General features: G+C 47.8%; 1 pseudogene; it reads right to left on the reverse strand.

Annotated features, from left to right (window-relative positions):
- Positions 1-243: 243 nt before the first annotated feature.
- LOC122095409 lies at positions 244-2,060 on the reverse strand (annotated as a pseudogene).
- Between the last annotated feature and the right edge of the window lie 17,930 nt (positions 2,061-19,990).

Consider the following 19,990-nt stretch of genomic DNA (forward strand, 5'->3'; position numbering starts at 1 on the left):
GCTGTCAATTTCTGGAACTTTACTGCTTTACTCACTGTTCAAGACTGTTGTCTTATGGTTATTTCTCTTAACTATATTATTTTTTTTTAATTTTGTTGGTTTTTTTTTCTCCCTTGGTGGCCTCCCGGGCTCCCTCTCCACTAGCTCACAGGGGAATGAGCAAGAATGGGAACTAGCCAGGGGGATGGGGGATGGGGGGTGCGGGTAACAGGGTGGGGGAGGCCAGGGGGGAAAGCTGCCATTTCAATCCTCATCCACCTCCTCGCCTTAGGACTCCTCACCCTCCCCCCCAGCACGACGCTCATAAAGCTTATCCCTCTGCTGCTCCTGGATTTCTTTCATCTCATCCGCATACCGGCAGAAGACGCCACCAAACTTGCTCCAGGCCTTGAAGGGCACGGTGATGGCATTGCGGTAGGACGGCTTCACCTCACTCACACGTAGAAAAACTCCATACTTGTTGCAGCCCACATCGAAGAAGAAACTTTTGGAGTCCACAGTAATAGAGGTGCCCTCCGGGAGTTCCCCACACAGGCCCCCCCCCCCCCCCCCCCCCGGGGCTGCCGGCACCGCCTCTTGGGCCTCCGGCCAGCTCGTCCTCCTCGCCTCCCTAGTGGTCGATGAGCTAGGTGAGCATGTCGGAATTCGATGAGACCTTGAGCAGGCAGCACGATGGTCTGGCCGCTCTGGAGGCCACCAGCCCCGGGGCCTGCGCCAAAGCCGCCGCCGCTGCGGTTGAGGGTCTGGCGGATGCGCAGGAAGCGGCCGCGCTGGTTCTCCTTGAGATCCAGGTAGTATTTGCAGTTCTTGCGCACCAGGAACTCGCTCTTTTTTTTTAATTTAATTTTATTTTATTTGAGAACATACTGTACAGAGTTACAATTACATGGGCAGGATAATGCATACATTTCTTACCAAGCATTGCAGCCTCCTCCTTTGTTTACCCTTCACCTCCCTTCCCAACCTCCCCCCTCCCCCCCACCCAATCCTTCCCCCCCACCCCCCCCACACCGACATTGTAAAGCTCATTTTTGACATGACATTTTGTACTTCTCATTGCTGCAACAGGTCCACCTGAATCCTTAAACGACTTGTTTGTCCCCATCTCCTCCACAACTTATACTGACATCAAATATAGTGAAAGCGGGGGTTACACTGTGGGGGAGGGACATACAAAGCAACAAAGAAATAATCTTATAAATGCGTTAGAAACACATGCATGAAAGAAAAAAAAACATTAAAATACATATTTAAGGGTTTGTTTTCCTAACATCACATTATCTGACCTTTTCCGCTTGACTCATAGATGTACTAGATATTGCAAATAAGGGAAACCATGGGACCTATGTTTCTTTGGTCCTGGCTTACTTCACTTAATATAATTTTTTCCAAGCCTTTCCATTTCCTAACAAATGGGGAAATGTCATTCTTTCTGATGGAGGCATAGAATTCCATTGTGTATATATACCACATTTTCTTGATCCATTCATCTACTGAGGGGCATCTGGGTTGGTTCCATATCTTAGCTATGGTAAATAATGCTGCAATAAACATAGTTGTGCTGGTAGCTTTAGTGTGGTCTTGTTTATAAACATTTGGGTAAATGCCCAAAAGTGGGATTGCTGGGTCATAGGGGAGTTCTATGTGAAGTCTTTTGAGGAACCTCCATACTGCTTTCCAAAGTGGTTGAACTGAGGAGTGCCGGGCCCGCCGCCCTCCTCTGTGCCCACTGCCAGCTGCTCGGGACTGCTGGGGCCCAGCTGCCCATAGTGCTCGATGATGTCGCGCAGCCAGTCGCGGAACTTGGCCACCACCAAAATGGACAGCGTGAGGCGGCTCTTGGAGCCGCCCGCGCCCACCTCGGCGATCTTCAGGAAGCGGCCCTTGGTGTTCTGCTTCACGTCCAGGTAGAAGCGCTTGTTCTGGATGTCCAGCCGCTTCGAGTCCAGCTCCTGCGTCTCCTGCTTGCTGCCACCACGGGGTGCGGGCTGGAAGCCTCCCTGCCAGCTGCTGCCGCCGCCACTGTCGCCGTGCTCGCTGCCGCTGTCGCTGTCCACCATCTTCTCTGCTCCCGCCTCGCCGCCGCCCCCACCCTCTGCCCTGCGGCTGGCGCTCCTGGGCCCCCCCAGCCTTGTCCGCCTGCTCCTCACGCTCTCCCCGCCGCTCATCGCCAGCTGCTGCTTCCATCCCCATCCCCCAAGGAGAATTCTTGTGTGCTGGGCCAGTGGCTGTTGCTGAGCTGGGGTACTGTACCCAAGTGGGCTTCCAGGTGCTGGCCAATGGTGGCAAGGAGACTGTGGCCTGTCATCATAGGGCACCACCACCATTGGGTGGCCACCTTCCAGGCTGCCTTTGCTGACCGTGATGACCTAAAGGCCGCCATACTTGCTGCCAGTGGTGAATAAGCCCATTTTATAGAGAGGAATTACTATTCTTAAGTGCGAAGACTGGCATTGGTTGAAGGTCACTCGGCTGGAATGTATGGATTTGTACTCTGCTCATGCGACTTTAAATTGAGCCTCAGACTTGAGCACCATCCACTGCAGGGCTGGTTGGAGCAACAGCTGGACGGGTTCCTCCCTCAGGATCTCTTACTCAGTGTGTGTCTGTAAAACCCACTCTTACCTTTCACCTTCTACCTTGGGTAGCCTACATCAGGGTCGTTGGTTGAGTGCCAGGCTGTGCCTGCTGCCTGATGCCTGCTTGCAGGTTGGCCTGCTCTGCAGCCAGCAAAAGCTGAAAGTGTTTCATGTACCATGCACACCAGAGACTCTAATGCATCTATGCCAACATCCTGAGGGCCACTGCCCAGCAGAGAGCACAGCTGAGCCTCAGAGACCTAGAAAACCTCTCTTGGAATGCTGGCTCTGTTCCCTCTTCCTTTTTGTCACACTGTCAAAAAACCTATGTGTGCTAGACCAAGAAGTGGGTGGCTAGGCCAGTCCCTAATGGGACTTTGTTGCTGTACCCTCATGCACTTCTACCTGCCACATCCTGGGCTCGCAACCCACTGGTATAAGTGCTAGATAATCAGGCCACCACTTCACACTTCAGGACAAAAGAAGCTCACCTGAGGTCTTGGTGCAAAGTCTACATGTCCAGGGCTTGTGTTACTAACCACATCCTCACTAGGGGATCAACAGTGTACTCTCTGGGGCTTCTTCCTCTCTGGGAATGACCAGGCCTTGCTTTATTCACAGGAGTGGCATCTTAGGCAGATCCAGGAGATGCGCAGCATGGATGTGTGCCTGACTTTCATGTAGAGACTTAGATGACTGAGCCAGCCATGGATGGACAGGGAAATGCTTCTGCATCCAAGTTGCCTTGATGAATTCTTACTTAGAAGATGACCTGGCTCTAAGCAGATCTCAAGGGGAAAACAAGAGTAGATGGGCTGGGCCACATCTGTAATTCTAGCACTTAGGTGGAAGAGATAGGTAGAGAGCAGCTGGAGGCCAAACTTTAACTTCATAGTGAGATTGTCTCAAAAGAAAGCCAACGACTGAGGAGGTAGATCAGTGGTTAAAGCAGTTTTCTACTGTGTGAAAGTGTCTGAGTTCAATTCCCAGCATTCTGAGGACAGCATAGACACAAGCTCTGTTTCCTGACCTCCTTTCAGAGGGAAAGGACCTAGCCACTTGATCAAGGTGCTTTACAATGAGAAAGACGCCAATAGTACCTCAGTCCTGCACTGCCATTGAACCTTCCCAATCTGTCTGTCCACTGATATGGACCAAGTCATCACTTCTGCTTCCCCACCACTAGGCCAGGGGACCCTTCCCTGTCTGTTCCTTCTCAGAAGGAACACAAGCCATGCTTCTCAGGTAGAACCAGAGTATTTTTGGCAGTTCCTTGGACCTGTTAGTCAGGCCGTGGACCTCAAGGAATCTGCTGTTCAGATGTGGATGTGTAGGGACTGACAAAGCCACAGCTGAGGACAGAGATGGGGCCAGGGTCGCAAGGCTCCTTCCCCATTTGCACTTATCTCTGGATTACACCCAGCCATGTCCTCTGCTGCTCTGATACTGGAGATCGCTAGCACTAGGGGATCACACTGTGCATCTGTGGATTCTGATCTATGCCAAAGCATAGCCATTGGGAGTTGGTAAGGATTGCTGAAGAATGTACTCTGGAGTTGGGGGGGCGGGGCTTTCATGATGTGGTGTGTGTTGGCACAGGCAAGGGCAGTTCATAGGGAGTGCTGCCAAATCCCTCCTGAGGACCTCCTGCTTACCTGTGATCCTGCCCATGGCTACAGCTGGACTTGAGGTGGTTAGGTTGTGAGCTGACAGATCAGAGACCTTCTCTAAACAGAGCCCTGAATTATCTGGAGGGACGACTTGGCCCTGTCTGATGGCCTGGTAGCTGCTACCCAGCTCTGGCTCTTTTGGCTTAGTGGGTGTGGAGGCCATGGTGCAGGTGAGGAAGGTCCTTTCCTTCTGGCAGCCCAAGGAGGAGATTTGGTTTGTCCCTACCTCTGGGCTTTGCATTTTTGTCTTATAAGCTTAAATGTCTCTGGTCCTGGAGGAGGTCGGAGTCTAGAAGCAGAGAAATGACACAGTAAGTCCTGACAAACTTGCTTGTCACTAGTGGCAAAAGGTAGCCCAAGGTGTAGGCTGTCAGGCATTGTGGACCTCAGACATGCAATTATTCTAGTCCAATGCCATCAAGATCTGCCCTGCAGGCAGAACACTTATGTCATGGGATGATATGGTGTAGTAAACGCCAGGTGGGTTTGCCATGAAGATGCTCTCCAGGGTCAGACTCTTGAGTGGGGGTGGGCAACTTCACCTACCCCTACCAAGGGCTGAAGGGCATTCTTTCCACTAGGAAATAGCATTTTGTCATTAGTGGGGAGGGAGTTTTGGGGAAAGATTGCGTAAGCAGAGTACAAGCAAGATAGCTGGTAGCGAGTGGTGAAAGCTGCACTGCAGAATGAGGAACAGGAGGCTGTAAACAGTTTACAAGGAGCCTTGAGTAGGTTGAGGTTTAAGTGAGCTCAGTGGGTGAGACCAAAGGCAGAGAGATTAGTGTTCAAGGCTAGGACTGAAAGGGTTTTGGAGAATCGTGAGGGAACTGAGTTTGAGGTAGCAGAGGTAGGATTGGGCTTGGCTGTATGGGGTAGTGGATGCAGGAGCATGAGGGTTGGGACGTGAGGGAGTGGTGGCATTCTGGCCTGTGCACATGGCATAAGTGAAGAGGGAAGGTACAGGGAAAGGACGTCTGAGGGCTCACTGGAGTCTGGGGCTAGGCCCTTGTATTGGGCCACTGAACCAGATGTGCTCGTAGTCTCTGAGTGATGCCTCCACCCTTGGGAAGCAGACATACAGATGAGCCTTTTCCAGGTTGCACCTACATACAATCAAGCATTTGATCTGTGTAGAGATCTGTGGTCCCATTGTGTGTGGTCAGGTTGAATTGGCCCAGGTCACTGGACAGGAATATAGACATCCTTTGCCCATAGGTCAGCTCTGAGGACCAGCAGAGTGGCAGAAGCACAACTGGAAGCTCGGTCCATGGAAAATCTGCACTATCCTTATCCTCCTTTTCCAAAGCCTGAGGTATCAGACCCAGCAGGACAAGGCACTGATGTCAAGGTACATGGGATATGATCCCTCAGTGGTTACTTTTGAGGGTGTGAAATTGAGGTAAGCTGGGCAGTAATCCTTATCGACCAGACTCAAGTTTTCATTTTAGACACAGTACAGGAGGCATTAGCTGGTGAGTTACTGCTCCCATCGCTCAGCTCCATGGAAGTTTGTACTGACCAGCCCAGTACTGTGAGTCCCATACAGGCCCATCATCCTTCCCCCTCTGGGACAGGTGGGAGGCCTCACAGGGACAACAGCAAAGGACAGGGTCCTTGCTGTCCCAGAACCTTCACTTGGATTAGCTTGTCACTTGACACTGGGAGGTAATTCTGGTCTCACTGTCATCTCTCATCCCACATGCCATGCCAACTTACCATCAACAATACAAGTCTTTGGGCTCTGTTCCTGTCAGGGAAGGTGCCAGGCCCATTTGCATCCACGGGGCCACAAACAGCCCCAACAGCAGCCACCCCATTCCCCTCCCTCCCACCCTCATTCTTCTTACTGTCCACATGCCACCCCGGTCTTTTCAGACTTGTGCACAGGAGATGACCCCAGCTGGCAAACATCAGCTGACCCTCCACCTGCCTCAGTGTGACCACTAGGCACCTGCGTTGGTCACTCACTTGGGTGAGTGTCTGTGCACACTTGTTCCCACACAACACACTAACACTGGGTCAGGCTTAGACACAGTCACACAGAGCTTTCTCTGCAATTACCACAATGCCCTAAGCTCCTTTCTTCCCCAGACATCCTTGAAAATGAGATCACTGAAAAGGGCCCTGTGCCAATGTAATCCTGGCCCTGTCTCCATGCCCACTATCCAACACTCCCCCAGTTTAAACACTCATCACAGGTGAAAGAAGCTCGCTACAGACATGGGAAATGAGGTATCACAAGAGCTGCATCTACCCAACTGCATTTCACTTGGCATGCTTTGGCTGAATTCTGACATGTCCCTTCCTAGCCAGTCCCGGGCCCAATACTGCCTCTCAGCTCTGCTGCCAGGGGCCTAACACCTTTCTCACCTTTTGTAGGCTTTCACACGTGTGTGTGTGTGTGTGTGTGTGTGTGTGTGTGTGTGTGTGTGTGTGTTAATCCCATGATCCTCCTCAGTTCCCCTTTCTAAAAGTGGTAGAGTTTTTCTGAGCTCCTGCCAGCAAGCCTCCAGGGGAATGGGTCTTACTTTGCCAAGAGATTCTGCCCATACCTGGAGAGAAAATGGGATGATGGTTCTCATGATTGTGGAGGACATGTACACCATATGGACAGTAACAAAGGGTACTTGTTGCAGATGCCCAGGGGGTATCCACAACCCTTTTGGCCCCATGGAGGCACGGTGCTCCAGCAAACAGGCCCTGTGAGTGACTAGGTGATCCTTGTCCTGCAAGGCTCTCACTGATGTGGCCAGCTGGAGCACACCCAGGTCTCACCCAAGTGGACATGTAGGTCTTTGCAGAACCAGCTTTCACTCCTCTTCATCCCTTCACTGGCCTCTCTGTCATCTCTCCTCTTACAAGCCCCCAGGTGCACCCACTCACTCAACTTCCAGCCATCAACCCTGCAAGACTGTGGGACTTGAAGCTGCCTGGGAAGGTGCTAGGCCCACAAACTACCATATAACCACAAATAGCCTCAACAGTTACCACACAGCATTCTCCATCCCCTCCCAACCAATGCTTCTTTCTGGCCTTATGCCACTCCCTGTCTTTTCAGACCTAGCAGTTATATAAACACATGCTAGAAAGGGCTGGCTGCATCTGCCTGTATGAGGCTCTCCCATGGAGTTCCTAGTCTCTGTCCTCCCATTTCAGTGGAAACATCTGGAGGTGAGGCTGCAGGTGAAGGCGACTGGCTTGGTGCTGTTCCTTCCAAAGAAGGGATAGCCAGCCTTAGGTACAAACACACAAACACACACACACAGGTGAAAGCCATTCAGGGGCAGAATACTGTGTGTTGTGTATGGCGGAGACACCAGAAGGAGAATGTGTGTGTGTGTGGAGGGAGGCAGCATCGTGGAAGGCCTGATGTGGATCCTTTGGGGACTGATATCCTGAGCTCTGCCGGCACTGCTGTTAGCACTGGCTTGCGCCATCTTCCAGCTCCACTGACACCAGAGCAACAGCCATCACCACAAATGCACTGACCACAAGCTTCTGCATGCAGGGAATCTTGCCTAAGGGCTCTTCAGACAGCTCCACAACTAAGCCCCACGTTGCACCAGCCCCCGCCACACACCTGCCTGCCCTCTTACTCATTAATCCTCTGCCTTCTTTCCCTACTGTTTCCTTTGTTTCCACTGTTCTTATTGTTAATTTCAAAAAAAAAAAAAACTGGCACACAATGACATCTCTCTGGTGGAAAAAGTTCCAATCCGTGGCCCCAAATCATTTTCGAGTTGGTGCAGCCCCTGGCACTGTCTACTAGGGAACACAATCCTTGAACAGTTACCCTTCAGAGGACCTCCCCACTCTTTGCCTCCTTGTTTTTGGCAGTCAAGAAGCTATCCAACCTTCCTTATTCTGGATTCCTTACCTTTTTGCTGGTAGCCTGTTATCTGCCCATATTAGTAGGAGTAGTACCTCTGATTTAGGTCACAGGTCTCTGTGTCCCAACAGTAAATCGAACTCAGAACCGATCTCACAGGGCATCTTCCTAAGGTGGCAGGGAATTTTGGAGGACAGGAGTACAAAGGAAAACACGGAGGGAAGGGCATACTCCAGTTGTTGCCCAGTCCAATGCAAGGAGAACTACTCTGGAGGGTACATGTTGGGGAGACATTCCTAGGGCCCAAAGTTCACATAAAGTCCTATCAGCAGTTCTGTCACACAGGGATTCACGAGGGGGAAAGAGGAAGGGAGAGCCTGTTTGTCTAAAGACGTGGCCAACCCATGTCTTATCTTCTGCTGATGACCTCACATGAACAGTTGGAACTAACACACACAAGCCCTTACAAAACAACTAGCATGTGTGCAAACCAATGCACACAGTCTTCAGATAGCATTTCTGGCCAGCATCCTGGCAGGTAGGTTGGAAGGAGCTGCTGGCTAGCACTGAAGAGAATGTAGAATGGCGTAGGGGGACGACTGGGAGAACTCTCCCTAGATGAATCTGTGCTAGCTTGGAGAACCCATCCAAGCTCTGAAGAAATAGGTCACTTGAATTAATAACAGCGCCAATGCTGGGGTTTCCTGCCACAGAGACTTTTGCACAATTCATCAGGATATCTTGGCAAGACTACTTACTCCTAACAGCACTGGGAAGACCAAGGGGTTAGAAGGCTCTAGAATGTCCTTGCAGACAGCACCAATGGATATTTCCAGTCCATGGCTAGCAGGAAATAGTGTGTGAGGGAGGGGGACAGTAGATTTAGGAAGGGAGGTGAGGGGGAAGTGGTTGGACAATCCCAATCTCTGTCAGAGAGACTGCAAGAACCCTAGCAAAACCTTTCCTTTTCCTCAACAAAACAGGTATGCATATCTCATTGTGGAAAGCACTGCATCTGGCTTAGACATTCACCTGTGAGCAGAAACAGAGAAAGGAACCTCTGGCACCACCAGACATAGACCTCCTGAACTCCCTGACTGAACCTGACTAACCTGACTGGTTCTCCTGTGGCATGAATTCTGCCAGCCATTGTTTTGTTCACCAATGGATGCCATCTTGCAATGTGCTCCTCATGGGCCTGCTTTCCTAGAGGAAGGTTCATCACATGCCATGTTTACCCTCTGCATTCTCAGTGAAAGATAGGTGGCTTCCTTCAGGGCACTGAAGCAAAGACAAGGTCTTTAATTAGAAAAAAGAAAGAATTTCACAGGAATAAGAGCAGGGGGATATTCAGAGCGACTTTAGTAAGGAGCCATAAATGTCTGTTCCACACCTATATATGCTCCACTCCCATACTGAGTTTTATCACAACACCTAATTCTATCACATGCAATGTGACAGAGGCGTCCCAGGAAGGAAAGTCCTTCAGAGTATTACCACCAATTAAACATAAAAAACGGAGAAGAAATGACATGGCTCAAGAGCTAGTCAGTGTCACCCTTCAGGACAAAACCTCCGTGACAGTTTCCTGGCCTTGAGTTTAAGCTCTACAACTGGCACTGAAATAATAGTAATAATTCTACAGAGATACGACAGATTTGTGGCATTGGATAAAATGTCCACTCAAATCAGGTGATTGGGATAGTTAATATCTCTGAAAATATTTTTTTGTGGAGTCCTACTTTTCTTATCTTTGTGGCCAGGTGATCCTTGCTCTAAGTTTAGCAGTTGCATTACTACGTTGGTTTCCATTCTGTGGTTGCTGGTGGCAACTTCAGTCTGAAAGAATTACAGCCCTGCATGCCCCTGTGGAAAGCATTGGAGACCACACGAAGCCTTTACCAGCTTGTTACCATCAGACAAAGTGTTGGCACAATCATCATCTCATGCTGAACCAGACAGTCATGACGCAGAGAAGCCATGCTGCTGAAAGGAAAACCTCCCACTCCTACAGCTTTAACTCATGCCAACGTGCATTTACTTTTCATAATGTCACCCATTCAGTACTGCCATACACATGCAATCACACTGTGCATGACTGTGAGGGACAGCACTGCAGGAACTGCTGATTTCACTGTATCTTGTTCCTTCGTTTTTCCTAGTACTACTCCAGCAAGGGGTAGTTAAACAACCACTGGGCCAAAGAGAAGCTGCACTTATAGGCTATTTTTCTAAAGTGGGTGTACCATTTGCACTCTGCTGCCATTGGATGAATGTCTGAATCTCTCTGATCTTAACTAATATCACTATAACAAACATTGTTAGTGCAAATTTTTGTGAGGTCTGAGGTTACACATCCAGTGTGCTTCAAATAGGTAATGGCATCCAAAACCCTGCCATGTGTTTGTCATCTATATTTGATGGTGGTCAAAGCTGACCGTACAAGTCTTTTGCTCACATTGCAGTTAGGTTGTATTTCTGTGTTCTGACCATGGAGTTGTGAGCCATGTTCCAGAACATTTTATTGGACTGTGCGAGGTGACAAAATCAGAAAAAGCTGAAGGTTGCTCAGAGTCTAAATTTTTCAAGGACAAAGCTGAGATTCAAACATGGGCAGTGCGTGCTTAGACACCATCGTGAGCAGTTGCTCACCACAATCATCACTGTGGGCACAGATGGACAGCCATTCAGAGGCACAGGTACCTCCTAGCATTATTAATTATGCGTACCTGTGACTAGTCTAGCTGATCTGAGGACAGCTAAGGAATGCTTTAACTCACACACTAATGGGCTAATAAAAGTGACAAGGTTTCATTATACTACAAGGTATTTTATACTCTGGATTCAATACTTTGGACAAGGAGCACTAAATTGTGACTGTATCACTTTTTGGGAGGCAGCAGGGGAAGCAAGTGAACAGTCTCTGAAATGTGAAAGGTCATGAGCTACCACCTCCTATCCACATCCTAAGGCCCCTTTGCTAGACAAGAATGCATCTCCTCCCTAAAAGCATCCCCAGAAGAATGGCCCAGTATGGACCTAAGGAGGTTCTGTAAGCATCCAAAGAAAATCAGGTTTCAAGTGACTCAGTGACAACAATAGATTTGCCAACCAACTGCCACCATTAGGAGGTCAGAGTGAGTTTACTTTGTGGCTTGGGTAGTAGCAATTGGAGGCTGACTTGATGGGTCTTCTGAAGAACCCAGCAGTGTTAAATAAAGTGGCCAAGCAGATTGACATGCCACATTACCTGTGCCCACATCACTCAGTACCTTATCACTAGGTGGTTCTACAGACTACCTGACAGTGCACAGAGGAAGGCTGCATAGCCAAGTGCTCAGGATACACTGACAAAAGGTCATTGCTGAGGAACAGAAATGAGCAGAAAAGGCTCAGCTCCTCAGTAACATGGACTCTCCCATTGGGTGAAGCACAAAAACTCTGAAGACATACAGGCCTGTGTTCAAGTCCTATTTCTAACACATTGAAGCAGATTAAGCCAGAGCTCAAGTTCTGGTACAAAGCTGTGATAATATCCATGTCTGTTAGGGAGAAGTCACATGTTGCTTGTTATACTCCAAGCACAGTGCTAAAGGAAGCACATGTCCACAGACACAGATAGCTCTGATTCACTCATTGCCAATCTGGACACAGGTGACAATGCTGAACCCTAGAACCCAGACTGTTCATAAGAGGCCCTAATCCCTTCACCAACTTGGCAAAGTGAGACCTGTATTTCCAGCAAAGCAGAGGAACCGCAAATTGCAGAGTCTCTGGAATTCCAGCACAAGCTTCTTAATCCTGATTCTTCACAATCTCTATAAGCTTAGTGTCCATCCCTCATGGTCACTATGTTGACTGACTGTGGCTAAAGGCTCAGCCAATGCCAGAGGTAAAGGCAGCTTTCGGGGGTATGCACAGGGTGCCTAGTGCCTGGGCCTCCAAACATTAATGAGAACTAACAGCAGAAAGCCTGTGGTCAGGCCTTCTGAGCCCCATGCAGGACAGCAGCCAAACAACTGCCTTATCTTCAGCCACAGAACCAGGGGGACTGTTATCAGACTCAGCCAAAACACACAGGCTCAGAGTTGCAAAAGAACCAAGTTTCTGAACACTATAATCAAATTCCACTCAGAAGTGAACCGGATGGAGACACATTCATCTACAAATACTGATAGATGGTAACCTGCCTCTATAAAACCTTAAACGAATCAAAAGATGGGGAAGATAAGGCGTAACAGCATTCCCTGATAATCCTATAATGGAAACGCATGCAAATACATGCTCTTTCTGAATAACTTCCTACTGACACTCTGCAAGCTCTTTGCTTGTCATGGAAAAAGTTACCCTGCTGCCTAGCCAGCCAAAAGACCTTCTTATCCATCCACTAAGGCTCAGTGGTAGAGTGCTCAGAGTGCAGAAGGCACTGGGTCCAAGCCCCAGCATTTTTCACACACAGGAACACCACCACTATATTGTGACACATGATCCTGATCAAGGGCTGTCAAAAACCAGATCCACAATCCTACAAACAGCCCTAAAGAAAACATTCTGTTTGTTCTGAGATAAGGACATTTAGTTGAATATTAATATGGCCCATCCCCTCTCCTGCCATTGAGAGTGACTCAGGAAGTTTGCTGTCTCTAGGACACCAGCCCAAGCAGAAGCAGCACAAGCTTCATCAGCAAGTCCAACCTCTAGCTCCACAGAACCAAGAACATTATGCAAGACAGTCAATTCAGTCAACACTACTTCAAGATGTGTTTCATTGGTAACACAGGTCAAGCCATAGAGATCACAATGGCAGAAAACTCAACAACATCCACTTCTGGCTGTTGGTAATGCTCTGGTAAAAGAACTGCTCTTCCGAAAGACTTAATGGCCTTTGGATGAGGCTCCATCAATGCTTGATACAGGATGCATGGTGTACTTCCCCTCCCTTGTTCACCCACAGCTCAGTGTGTGTAGTGCAGTGACTACATAAAGACAAGTGGGAGCCCAGATTACACAGGCACCATACAAATTCTAGGGAAGAGACCTTTCAGGACCCACACCCACTGCATCTGGGACAGACACCAAGTCACTGAGTCAGCAAGCCCAGCAAGCAGCAGGCATTCAGCAAACTGGGTCTCAAAGAAGGAAAATGGTAACATCTAAAAGAGTGTGCCCCAAGACCACTGATATTCTATGGGACCAGAGTACAATGGGCAGGGGGCAACATTTGCCTTCCAAACATCAACTTCCTAAAATCTGCAGGATACTGCCTTCACCCCTCCCCTCTATGCTGAGGGATCAGTGTGCTAAGATTGTGCTGCAAATCTTCTTGTAGCCCTGATTAAAACTGAAAAATACTGAAGAGTAAGAAGAGGAACAGCCAGCAGGTGGCATGTGAACTACAGGGTAGCCAAGAAAGAATAGCAGAGGCCAATTTACAATGACATGAACAAACAATGAAATGAGAAGGCAAAATCAACAGCTTATCAGGAGCAGGAGAAAAAGACACCCAAGTGGCAGGAGTCAGGCAGCTGGCCCACACTGCCATAGAACCGTAATCTGCTCCCACAGGAAAACCCTTTGCAGCTGCCAGCACTGCCTGCCAGCCAGCCTGACACCATGCTCTGCATTCTACCATTAGGCCTCTAATCCATTTCACCCAAATTTCTGCTCAGATGTCATTATAAGATCCCTAGGCTGGGTGCTGATGGCTCACACCTGTAATCCTAGCTACTTAGGAGGGTAAGATCTGAGGATCACAGTTCAAAGCCAGCCTGGGCAGGAAAGTCCGTGAGACTCCTCTCTCCAATTAGCTACTAGAAAACTAGAAGTGGCACAGTGGCTCAAATGATAGATCACTCGCCTTGAGCTGAAGAGTACAGGGACAGGCATAGTACCAAAGTTCAAGCCCCATGACCGACAATAATAAGTAAATAAATAAATAAGCATATAAATAAATAAATAAGATCCCTAGGAACATAGCTCTTTGGCCTTACCAGGTCTCCTAGCCCCATGAATGGGATACTGACCTGCCACCCAAGACCAGCACAGCCAACCCAGGACACTAGGGCCAAGAGCAATGTAATGACTCCAACTACTAAGAGTAAGGCTCCTCATCCTGGATGCCTGGCTAGTTCCACTTCAGTGTCTGACAGCTGCTGGGTACCCCATGCTCATTGGTCACCCTACCTGTCACAGAGTCCATGTGCACCAGGAGCAACACAGAGCAATGAGCCACAGCCATGTGAAGTTAGAACATAAATGACCAGCACACAGAGTATAAAATAAAACCCACCTTGGAAAAACACACAGAATCAGGCAGGGGAGGTACTGGGGACCTCACTTTAGACACCGGAGATGCCAGTGAATAGAGCCCATGGTGACTGCTTCCCCACAGAGAGTAAAACATTGGGTATGTCCACAGGACACACTGAGCTCACGTTTCCTCCCAGGGTGGTTGCATCAAGTCTGGGAGCCCAGGAGTCCTGAGACAGGGCAGAGAAAATGAGTGACAGGGACAAGCCTGCTGCTGGAGCCTTTATTCCCCAACTTCTCCCTAAAGAAAAAGCATGAGCTATTGAATCCACACTTGTGACCCCGCAGAGGCTATACAACCATGCATATCATGCAGAGCTATGGTCCACGGGGATCTCTGGGCAGACAGCGATCTGTTACTTGTCACAGCAGTTAGTACAGAAAGTACCTCACTTTAAGCACACACTTTTCCTTTCTCTTGGTAGTGCATTCTGTTTCATACAGTAAAATGAAGAGCAACGCCAGGTTCTACTACCAAATCACTTCTCATGCCATTCCATCCAACAGTATGTTGAAAGTGAAAAAAGGAATCTTTGTCATTTTTTAAAGCAAACTGATGTAATTATGTCCAACATAACCAGCTAATTCTTTTTTTGGGGAGGGGTCCAGTCGTAGGGACTGAACTCTGGGCCTGGGCGCTGTCCCTCAGCTCTTCAGCTCAAAGCTAGCGCTCTACCACTTGAGCCACAGCGCCACTTCCAGCTTTTTTCTTTCTGCTTAAGTGGTGCTGAGAAATCGAACCCAGGGCCTCAGGCATGCAAGGCAAGCGCTCTACCACTGAGCCAACTTCCCAGACCCAAACCAGCTAATCCTTTAGTTTATTTTTTATAATTATCTTTAAGTAGTTGTACAAAGAAGTTCCCATTCTACAAAATAGTATATGAGTACAAAGTGTCTGACAACATTGTCACTCTCTTAACCCATCCCTTCTCTCACTTTTTTTATTTAATTGAGATTAGGTGATTACATAAATTTCACATATTTACAGTATTGTGAAATAGTGATACTTAGAGTCACGATCATATTTTAACTTTCACAAGGCAAATTGTCATTATCATGGTCTATATATTATGTGAATTCTATGAGCTTTGTCAATACAAGTTATTTTTTCCCCATCTAGTGATGTTTACATTTCTTTCTTTTTGCTTATTGTAGGATGTTTCCACTTATTCTGTTCTTCTTCCTGGCTTCCCTCTGTGTGTGTATATATCTATCATATATATAGTCAAGAAAATGGAGTCATTTAGCAATGACATGACAAAATGGGTGGCTGTCCATTGTTTCTTGAGTCCTGTTACTTTGCCATATCTTCTTGCATTTGGCTTTATCATCAACATATCAGGGAGACCATGTACCATTTCTCTCTTTGTTCTTGGCTTACTTTGCTCAAAATAATCTGCTCTAGTTCCATCCATTTCCCTGCAAATGTCATTATTTTGTCCTTTCTAATGACTGCATAATATTCCATTGTATATAAGTACCACAATTTTTGGATGCACTTATCAGTAATGGGGAATCTGAGTTGTTTCCAAATCTTGGCTATTGTGTACAGTGCTGCAATAAACATGGAGGTCCATGTGTCTTTGTATACTGGTTCCTGTTGCTCAGGGTAGATGCCTAGGAGTGGTATGGCTGGGTTATAGGGGAGATCTATATTTAGCTTTCTGAGGTATCTCCAGACTATTTTCCACAGTGGTTGTATTAGTATACATTCCAGCCAGCAATGCAGTGGGGTTCCTCTTTCTTCCACATCCCCTCCAGCATTTGTCATTGGCTGACATTAGGATGTGGGCCATTCTGACTGGGGTCAGGTGTCTCAGTGTTGTTTTTATTTGCATTTCCTTTACAGCCAGGGATGATGAATATTTCCTCATAACCAGCTAATTCTAAGAGCCAAGTGATATAAGAGAGCAAAACAAAGGGTAACACTGTCAAAAAAGTAATGATTCCCTGATTTATGTAAGTATAAGCCCTCTGAACATCACCTTTATATACTTTTTTTTTAATGTTATTCATGGGGCTTGAAATCAGGGCCTGACCACTGTCCAGGAGCTTTGTTCCTGAATGCAAGTGGCACTACGACTTTGAACCACTGTGCCACTTCCAGTTTGCTGGTGGTTAGTTGAAGATAAGAGTCTTACAGACTTTCTTGCCTGAGATGGCTTTGAAACATAATTCACTCTCAGCCTGCTGAGCAGCTAGGATGACAGGCATAGCCACTGTCATGCGGCTCAATTTTTAAAAGTCTTTAATACTTAAAACCAAGAAATGTACTCATTACTTGACTTAGGAAACAGTAACCTCTCTGTGTATCACCTTTGTCATAACAACAACAAATAATAATAAAATAAATTATTAAACCACTATCTCCACATGAGAAAGAGCCTGTGGCCTGACAAGCAATGGCAAGCAGGGTGGGTCTGAGCTCTCTTCACAGACCTGCCTGTCCACAGGTCGGTCTGTGCAGGGCTCCTCTCCTCACCGTGGTCAGGCAGCATTTACCCTATGGCTCTGAAGGAGCCTGATCATACAGAGTGATCCTCCACACCAGGTCCTCCAAGGAGTCAGGAATAAATGTGAGGCACTCCATGAGTGTCAAAGGTTAAAACGTAGTATTGGCAAAGACACCAAGCACTTGCTGTAGAGAAAAAAAAAAGAGGCTGAATGCTCAGAGCAAGCAGGGACACAAGAACCAGGAAGCCAACAAGCAGGTATTAGAGATGAAACTCTCCGGAGCCCTCAAGTGCCACTTACCATTTATGATGGAAACATGGGTAATTTCCACCAAACTCCAGCCCCCAACCACTGGCTCAGACGAGAGCCAGTGAAGCACAGCCATCCCCCAAGTCTTGCAAGTGTTATCACGGTACACACGCATAAGGAGGTGAGACTAGACAGGCCCTAAGGTCCAAAAGAGTAATATTTCCAAAGGACTGAGTTGGATCTCAGACCCTTTCACTAGTTCTTGCAGGAGCTAATATGGATGACCGGCCTCTTTCCTCCTCTAGCTTCCTGTGAGGTGGGGTGATATCTCTGCCCACATGAGGCTCTTTCCAATGCCAGGAAGTCCCCAACATAGCTAAGGTGATTTCAGCAACAGGCTCTTTTTATCTCCAGAACTGTTAGCTAAAGCAACCTCTTCTTTAAGAAGTACCCAGCCTCTAATACCTTATCCTGTTAATGAGATACTAAGAGATCCTGAGGGTTACACACAGTTTCCTCCCAATGGCCCAATGAGTCCCCATGGATGCCCTGAGTGAACATCTACATGGTAATGATATCACAGGGCCCGTGTGCTCCCTCAGTGACAGCTCCCATGGCTGAAGCTCCACCACAAATCCACAAAGGTCTTCTGGAGTCCTGAGAGAAGAAGAAGACTGAACACAGTCCCATGTGCCCCTGGAAATGGACTTAATCCTGCACCCAATATACAGGGTAAAAGTCATACCAGCCACTGACTACTCAAGAGACCAGGACAAGTCACACATCGAGCTTTTACACCAGTAGGGTCAAAACACAGCCTCCACAAGCTACACACTGGTTCCAACCCAGTTCCTCAACTACACAAGGTTACTTTCATGAAGTCAGTTTATCCACCTGGAAAACCAAGAGACAGCACATAGCAAATAGTATCACTTGCCCAAAAACATGCCTGTCATGAGGCAGTACTGGGCAGAACTTAGCTCCTTCCTAGACTCAACAAAACATTCTGTGCAATAACACAGGGAGGAATAGTGCAAAGAACCCTGTGAATGAGCTGCTCCATGAAAACCACTCACATCGTCCTCATTATTTCCATCCGGCTATGAGGAAACTGGGGCTTCAAGATATGTTTAGTGATGTAACATCCCCTCCATCCATGAATGTAAGCACACTCAGTGCCGACCTCACCTTCTGACTACTGCTGCAGGAAGACATGTATGTACCCAGAGCATCGTACATTGAAGAGTGGTGCGAGTGTCCCAGACACACCTGTGGGCTTGTGGCATGGTACTGCTGGGTGGCACACAAGTTTGAGGCTGAGGATGAATTCTGCTTTCATCATCACCTGTCACAGCAGTGAGCACAGGGCACACAAAAGGAATGTGCAGGCAGAGCTATGTAGTGTGAGCTGCCCACAGCCTCAGCCCTGTCCCTGTTAAGGCCCCCATGACCTCACTGACTGGGTGGAAGCAAGCTTTGCACTTGTCACTCTGCAAGGAGAGTCCTACATCACACTATAGGACTGCACTGAGGCCATCCTCCTAATCCTCCTACCTGCCTGTGGACTCTGCTGCTGTCTTCAGGATGACAGCAAGCACCCCAGGATGATCTTAGGTAGGCAGTACTAGCATGCGACTGAAAGACCATTCATTTTTCTAAGGAGCTCTAGGTTCCCATGGGCAGGGCCCTTGCCAGTACTGATACAAAGGAGCCACCTCAACCCACTGTCAGATTCATGGTGCTGTGGAGCCACTCTGGCCTCTTCTAATTCCTATGCGGAAGCACTAACTCTGTAGGAGGATTTTGGAGGTGAGTAGGGTAGGTGTGAGGCCAGGAAGGTAATGTGCCCTTTGGAAAGTTAATGCACTCACCACACACTGCTCAGGCCAGCACAAATCTGGACAGCAGGACACAAGGAACGGGGCATATAGAAAAGGAATAGGGGGTAAAGTTCAAGAAGCCCTGGTAGTCATAAATTAGGTTCAGCTCTGCCAAAGAGAGCACAACACTCAGATTTCAGTGGTCCATCCTAAACACTGAGCTCTGCTAGAGAACAGGGGATTCCTTAGTTGCTGATAATCCTGGAAGATGAATATACAATCATAACCCAAACCACAATGCAAACCAAAGACCTGGGCCCAGCATTCCTCCAAAAGGGAAGAAGAGGGTTTACTTTCTCAAAGCCTACTGACCTGAGTGTGGGTAAAGCTACTCAGAGATGCTTATCCAGGACACTGCAGGGTTTAGACAGAGTAATACCAAGTGCCATTACAGACTACAAATATTAGCAGTGTCCACCTTGAAACCAGCACTTCACAAGTACAAAATAGAAGTAGTTGGGCTTCAAAACCCTTGAGCACAAACACAAATGACAAAAAACAAACACAAACACATATCATTATGGGGAAGGGCAAATGATTGGTATCGCATCTACGTTATACTGAGGACTGCTAAAATTCATCATCACCAAGCTATTCACAATATGAGGAGTTGAAGGAAAGTGAGACTAAGAGAAAAGACTCCTACTTCAGAAATTTGTCTTACAGAATGCAGCTTCACACAGACGTCAGGGCACTGCAGCTTCCCAGGGTGGAACCTACCTGAAAATTTATGTTAGGGTCCCCTATCTTATTATGAACACACTATACTTTAAATCCTCCTCTGGGCCAGCTATGAGACACAATGATTAATTCTCACAAATTAATTAGACTTGGTATATCTTAGCAATGGTAAATAATGCTGCAATAAACATAGTTGTGCTGGTAGCTTTACTATGGTCTTGCTTTTGATCATTTTGGTAAGTGCCCAAGAGTGGGATTGCTGGGTCATAGGGGAGCTCTATGTGGAGTCTTTTGAGGAACCTCCATACTACTTTCCAAAGTGGTTGAACAAGTTTACAC

Source organism: Dipodomys spectabilis, unplaced genomic scaffold, assembly GCF_019054845.1.
Source record: "Dipodomys spectabilis isolate Male_0828 unplaced genomic scaffold, ASM1905484v1 ptg000349l, whole genome shotgun sequence".
Classification (NCBI taxonomy): Eukaryota; Metazoa; Chordata; class Mammalia; order Rodentia; family Heteromyidae; genus Dipodomys; species Dipodomys spectabilis.